The sequence below is a fragment of the Oryza glaberrima genome, chromosome 4 (assembly GCF_000147395.1).
Source record: "Oryza glaberrima chromosome 4, OglaRS2, whole genome shotgun sequence".
Lineage (NCBI taxonomy): Eukaryota > Viridiplantae > Streptophyta > Magnoliopsida > Poales > Poaceae > Oryza > Oryza glaberrima.
In genome coordinates this window covers 13,527,707-13,535,653 of record NC_068329.1, presented here as the reverse complement: position 1 = coordinate 13,535,653, position 7,947 = coordinate 13,527,707, and the positions used below count along the sequence as shown (strand labels likewise).

The following is a 7,947-nucleotide window of genomic DNA, read 5'->3' as shown; positions in this document are numbered from 1 at the left end:
ATGGTGGTGCTCACTCCCTTCATTCACAAATGATCGTCATATTGTCATTTTTTTAAAAAAAAAATCAGATTTGATCGTATATAGCAACCAGCGAAATTCCCATTTTATTGGAGTGCATGCGTTCAAGGATTCATGGAGGGATTATGCGGAGATTAGTTAAATCCCTGATCCTCTTTTACTGGGTACATGATGCATGCATGATTTAATTTCCCTGATTTAATCACGATATATATTAGCTGGCCATGTGACATGCGACCGGCCTTGCAGCATTGTGCTATAACTATCCCTGAATTTATTTCTTTAATTTCTTGGTATCGCTGTACAAATATAATAATTAAGATGATCAATTCTAAATGGAGGGAGTATAAAGGAGGGTTGCTGTTCACGTTCCCTAGCAACTAAGCCTGAAACCATCCAACGAGAGCCCCCCACTGATCAGTACAACATATGCATGCCAATCCCAAATATGGCTTCGAGCATGGGCGCACCAAGCCTTGTGCCTACACTACCTGGGTTTTCGCCATCTCATGTAGGACTTAGCATGGTGAAGATGGTTACTCTAAGGCCATCCACCGTTAAGCCTAGGTCTGGGACGACGGTCGTTCATCTGTCTCTCTTGTCTGGCGACACCATTGCTCCTGGGAAGGCCTCCAACTATGAGCCCTCTGTCTGGGGGACTTCTTTATCAACTATAGGCAACAACCACTTCAGGCATGGATGCATGTGTAAATATAGTTCTTCTGTTACTATAACTATACGCATGTTATTTTGTTAATGTTGTGTATGAATGGATCTAAGTAATATTATGCATATGGTCTCTGTTAAGTACTGGGTCAATAGGAAACCTCACTAAGGCCTTGTTAGCAGGAGTAAGGCAAAATCCCAGCTCATGCATATGTGAGGAGATTTTAGCTTTTTAAGAAAAAAAGTATGTGTGGTTAGATTCAAAGGAGAGCTATGTTTTCTGCTACAATCTCATATTGTTTCTGGTATATAATCACTATTATTCAAGCAGTTCATGAGGATCAATAATGTATATTATCAACCCAAACCGTGCATCTTGCAGAGGTCAGAGGAATGGATGAGGCAGAAGGCTGATAAGCTCAAAGAGAATGCCCGCACTCTGTTTTGGAGTTCTGTTTTGGAGTTCTAGTGACGTGGTTGCGAGGATGAACTTGGTGGATGCAGTCCAACGTTTAGGAATTGCTCACCTCTTTGAAGATGAGATAAACCACACACTAAGCGACATATACCAAAGTGAATTTACTAGCTCTAGCATCCACGAGGTTGCTCTTCGTTTTCGCTTGCTTAGAGAGCATGGCCTATGGGTATCTCCAGGTACGTGTGTGAGTCTCTATATATATATATATATATATATATATATATATATATATATATATATATATATATATATATATATATATATATATATATATAGTAAATTTGTTTGGTGCTCCATGGTGCCCGGGCACCATTGTTGAAATTGAGTATATACCCAATTCAAATGAGTATGAAACTTTTTCAATTACTTAGGTATTAACATTAACTACTTTACTAACTAGTTTAAAGCAAGTTTGAACTGAATTTGAACTTGTTTTTGTTAGATTTTGATTCTAGGTATATAGCATCCATACATATAATTAGTTAGGTATGTAATCATGGATTGTGAAATAAAGTTAAATTTGAGTTGTTTTGTTGATAAGTATAGGTATGAATCAAATTATTATAACTAGGTATATACTCACAATTTGAAAATTTTGAAAAATTTAAGTGATTTTGTGCATTAGATACCATGGTGCCCGGGCACCATGGTGCCCCATATGAGTGTCCTATATAGTGTCCATGAGTGTCCTATATAGTTACACTCATATGGGGCACCATGGTGCCTGGGCACCATGGTATGAAATACACAAATTCGCCTAATTTTTTCAAAATTTTCAAAGTATGAGTATATACCTAGTTATAAGTATTCGATTCATACCCATACCTAGCAACAAAACAACTGAAATTTAACTTTATTTCACAATCCAATATTACATACCTAACTAATTATATGTTTGGATGTTATATACCTAGAATCAAATTCTAATAAAAACATGTTTAAATTCAGTTCGAACTTGTTTTGAACTAGTTAGTAAAGTAGTTAATGTTAATACCTAAACATTTGAAAAAATTTCAAACTCATTTGAATTGAGTATATACTCAATTTGAATCATGGAGCCCGGGCACCATGGAGCACCAAACAAATTATATATATATATATATATATATATATATATATATATATATATATATATATATATATATCAATCTATAAAGTTGACATAACATGTAAATTGATGCTCTCTAGCAATCTGGTAATGCAAACTTTAGTTGGATTTAATAATTGTAGGTATGCAAAGTTTTGTATAGCTTTAGACGAACTTTAGCTTTTTATAAGTCAACATTTTTAGTCATCCACATATTTTTTCTTAGTTTCCGATGTCTCCTATTGTAAGTCACAGGGGTTTATCAGAGCCAACATTTATTTGTTTACAGTGCAAAACCATGATTTATTTCAGGCTGAAGAAAACAGCTTAACAAATTAAACATAAGTGGTTAAGAAAAGATAAGTCTAGTCACCTTATATGCATGGACAAAACCAGATTGGAATTACTTTATCGTAAATTAAATATTTTATACCTTGCAGATGCATTTAACAAATTCAAGGGTGATGATGGGAGGTTCATCGATGGAGTAGCTAATGAACCAAGGGGTTTATTAAGTTTATACAATGCGGCTTATCTCCTTGTTCATGATGAGCCAGAACTAGAAGAGGCTATTTCTTTTTCAAGGCATCATCTAACATCAATGATGCAGGGCAAGTATCTCAAGCACCCTTTAGTTGATCAAGTTAGCCGTGCCCTTCACTTACCGCTGACAAGGACCCGCAAAAGAGTAGAGACGTTGTGTTACTTCTCGGAGTATCAACAAGAGGATAGTTATTTTCCAATGCTTTTGGATCTTGCAAAACTAGAATTTAACCTTCTTCAGGGATCCCACTTAAAGGAGCTGGAAGCTATTTCCATGTAAGTGTGTATCTACGATATCTATCCACCAATGAACTAAATAATTATTCTGATATGTATTCATTATCAGTCTTAGTTAAGCTTCTTCCATCCATAAATATTATATTAATACTTATGTTTCATGGGTATCCTACTCACACAAGTTTCCCATGCACACAAACAAGCAAATGTCACAAAAATTCTAAAAAGCATTTGGGCACTTACTCCTAATAGTATTACAATATTTGTGAAGTCTCATATTCAAATTCATTATATTTTAGCCATAAAAAAGTGAAAAATCTGACAATTTTAAGGGTAAAACTCTGTCAGATTTTTGTTTTTTTTTTGTTATGGCTAAAATATAATGAATTTAAATATAAGATTTCACATGTAGGTGTAATACTATTGGAAGTATGTGTCCATTTTTATCTAGAATTTTCTGTGACATTTGCTAGCTGGAGTGCATGGAGTGTTCACGGAAAACTTGTGTGCATAGGACATGTTACCTATATATATATTGTGCATATTAATTCTCTCCTAACTGCTATATCTGGAGGCTCATCATATATTTCAAATATACTATCTAAGCATGCTCCTAAATACTTTTATTTTAGGTGGTGGAAAGACCTCTACGGATATATAGGGCTAAGTTATCTAAGGGATCGTGCGGTGGAGAGCTACACATGGTCTTACATGTTGTTCTTTGAGGAAGGCATAGCAGATGATTTGTGCCAAGATGATTGTACTATTAGTCATAATGGATGACACATATGATACTCATGCCACCATCCAGGAATGTCGGAAGCTAAACGAAGCCATACAAAGGTTTGCTTAGTGTATGGTAAACTAATTTTATACATAATTCATACCTAACTATTTTTAACAAAAAATGACATTGCAGATGGGATGAGGGTGCTATACCTATCCTACCTGAGTACCTGAAAAAGTTCTACATAAAATTGTTGAATAATTTTGAGGAGTTTGAGAATCAGGTGGCAGTCAATGAGAAGTATCAGGTCGCTTACGCTAAAAAAGAGGTACAATATTATGTATTTTGTTATAGTGTAAAATGCACCGGTGGTATCACAACTTGCAACGTGGGTGCAGTTTAGTCACCCATCTTGCAAATTGCTCAAATAAGTCACTCAATTTTGCTTCGATGGTGTAAATCTTCCCAAATACATTGTTACATGGGTTGCTTGTTTTCAAATTGTAGGCCGTATTGACCTAAATCATTCCTTTTTAGCCATGTGGGTAGGACAAGCATTAAAATTACAAATTAACACTCATATTTTTCATGTATATGCTACTATTCTTGCTTTCAATAACACGGCCATATTGTACTTGGCAATCAATAATAAAATTCATCTTAATTGGATTTTACTACCGGTAGAATTTGCATGTCGGCTTATTTATGGATCGTGTGGCTATGTTTGCAAAACAAATTAACATAGTATATAACTTCATTGCGACCACCCCACATGACACATGTTTTATGTGATTTGCACCCCTAAAACAAGATGAGTGACTTGTTTGAGCATTTTACAAGATGTGTGACTAAATTGCACCCACCTTGCAAGTTGTGGTACTAGCGGTGTGTTTTACTCTTTGTTATACATATATCTTGGGACCCCTTTCTTTCTGTTTTTCTCTTATCTTTTGCGATCTTCATTTCTCAAATTTGAGTATTGTTTTTTTAATAAGTTTAACTAAGATATCAATACAAAACTATAGTATTATGAGTTTAACAGCAGCCAAGATAAAGATATAATTTCAATACTGGATTCTTTTTCAAATAATTTGTGATCATCTTTAGGAATGTTGATGCCACATGTTTGAGTCAAGTAAAAAAGGGAGTTGGTACATCGAGCGACAATGTCGCCATGCATGGCTTTTGTGGTTGATTTCGGTCACTTGTGTGCAGTTCCAAAAGCTGTCCCATTATTATCTTCAAGAAGCCGAATGGTTACACAATAATCACAAGCCAAGTTTTCAAGAACAGGTCGCTTTGTCAACCTTGACCTCAACGGTGCAACTAGTATGCGTGTCTTCTACAGTTGGCCGAGGTGATACAATAACAAAGGAAGCATTTGAATGGGCAGCAAGCAGTACTGCAATAACAGCATGCGCAAAAATAATGCGTTTGAAGAATGACATTGCTGCATTTAAGGTATAATTAAATTAATCATTCAACATGTTCTGTATTGAATCTATCTTTTTAATGCATACAAAATTTCCCTACAACGGATGGATCGTGATAATTGTCCATGTTTTTCTTACACCCTACATACATGAATATAACCACTTGAAGATATTGACACGGTCTCTAATATGTAACTTTGACCAAATATAGATTATTTTAAATTGAAATAGTTGCAATAGTGCTTATATTTGTACAATGGAGTACAGAGAAACAATAAACTGAATTTACACTAATACATGCAAGTTTACATGATTTACCTTTAAATGAGATGCTACAACTGAATTTTACTTTGTCAAATTATTTGTGGGTGTTTGAGAATACCGTAATTTATATTTTATATACATATATGCAGCGTGGAAAGAATAAAGGGGATATTGCTAGCTCCGTGGAGTGCTACATGAATGAGCACAAGGTCAACAGTGAGGTTGCCATCACCGAACTCAGTTCACTGATAGAAGATGAATGGAGAACCATGAACCAGGCCCGCTACAAAAATCGTGAGATTCTCCCGGCAGTGCAACGAGTTATGAACTACGGTGCTTCTATAATGTTGTTTTATGACAATAGGAAGGATGCATACACATTTTCCTCACATCTACATGAGATTGTCAAGAGCCTTTTTTTTGTCAAGTCTATTCCCTTATAGAGACATTCTGTATTGTCTAATATTTTCTTTCTTTTAACCTTTAGAGGGATATATGTATATTGCAATCGGATATGCTAAAAGTCCATCGCATATTTTTCTCTTCCATTTTCATTTGGTTTTTTGGCCACCCAATCCCCTGAGTAACTAGTGAGATTTGGGCTAGATTGAGGAAACGTTAGTACTTCTTTTACCTGAATACCTTTCCAGCTTGGGTTGCCATACATATGCACCATCCTGCTACCACCTCTGCACCACACTCCATAGGAGAAGAGAGAAATCGAAGCTGTAGTTTTAGCAGGACAATTTTAGATGATTTTCTCATCATCGTCATCGCCAGCTGGGCGCAGTGGTGATGAGCTCCCCTTTGGCAGCGATCGTGTGGGTTTCCTTTCGGTGGATCCAGGCTCAATGTTCTTCTTCTTCCCTGTCTCCTTGTCCTTTTGCGTGATCTCACACACCCCCTTCCTAGTTCTCATTATTCTTTCTCTTCACTTTCTTCCTCTTTCTACCTCTTCTTCTAGCTCTTTCTCTATCTCTTCTTGCTCTTCTTTCTATTTCTGTTTATTTTCCTCTTTCTATTCAAATTTTCTTGTCTTCAACTTTTTAGTATATTTCATTTGTTGTAAAAAACTTGGTAGGTGGGTATAATTCAAAATATAAACTTATATAATATTTGTTTTTGTGCACAATGTCACCCAGGACCAAAATGGCCTGGCAAGATTAGCTTTATGCGAAGCAGATGAGTATGCATTAGACATGCTATATTTATAAAGGACTTTACTTTATCCTTCGTCATGAAAATGACGAGTTTCATATATTTCTAACCCGGCCCTTGTATCGTTGCTTGATTGTTTATATCTTTTTTCTACGATCACTATATCACATTCTCTTGTTTATTGCATATGTATGTCTAATAACAACCTTCTCACATATATTTTTACATACTTCTAAAAATCCAACAAGATCTGCCATGTAGTATCCTTTTGGTCTTGCTCCACATGCACATAACAAATTTATGCAAAAAAACGAGAATTTTACAAGTTCGTCACTAGATTACACCCACCTAATAAGTTCGTGTGCTACTGACGATGTAATTTACCCTTTTTTTTAAATTCGACAGTTCGTCATACTCACACGTTCACGTTTTCGTACTGCTCTTTCTTTTGGTCTTCTGATTCTTCATCTACATGACATATATACATATGTAAATTTTACATATACGTGTACACTTCGTAAATTTTATATATAAGTGTACACTTTGTAAAGTATATACACGTACACAAACTTTGTATGCATATGTATACGTACAAACTTTATATACGTACCTTGACCACCACCCTCCCGGTCACCTCTACTCTCCTCCCTTCTATCTCTCTAACCTCCCTCGAAGCGGCGGCATGACTACAAGAATCTATTTAATCTTTGATGAAATTTTGACGAAATTTTCGTGATGTTTTCAAAGATTGTCACGGATAGGTAACTATGGATACAAGGCCCATAATACCGTGACAGTTTATCGATTTCGTCATAAACCGGGACAAAACCTGTGACGTTATAGCAATTTCGTGGCGATTTAAATACTTCAAAATCATATAAGAGATATGTAAATTTTGTGAACAATATTACTTTCACTTTATCAGATGAAGAAATGACCAAAATAAAAGTTATAGATATTGATGACTTTTTCAGTTGAAATCATTTAGTACTTGAAAATGTTGTTTGCAGTTGTCATAATTTGAAATTCAAATTCAAGTTATTGAAAACAGAGTCATATACCAAAATGACCAAAACAAAAGTTGTAGATATTGATGATTTATACAACTTTGTTGCTGATGACTTTTTCAGTTGAAATCATTTAGTATTTGAAAATGTTATTTGAACTTGTCATAATTTGAAATTCAAATTCAAATTATTGAAACAGATCCATATAGAAAAATGACCAAAAATAAAGTTGTAGATATTGATGATTTATACAATTTTATTGTTGATGACTTTTTTTCAAGTTGAAATCGTTTGGTATTTGAAAATATTGTTTGAAGTTGTTATAATTT

General features: G+C 34.8%; 1 pseudogene; it reads left to right on the top strand.

Annotated features, from left to right (window-relative positions):
• Positions 1-421: 421 nt before the first annotated feature.
• On the top strand, positions 422-5,988 carry LOC127770455 (tau-cadinol synthase-like; annotated as a pseudogene).
• The last annotated feature ends 1,959 nt before the right edge of the window (positions 5,989-7,947 follow it).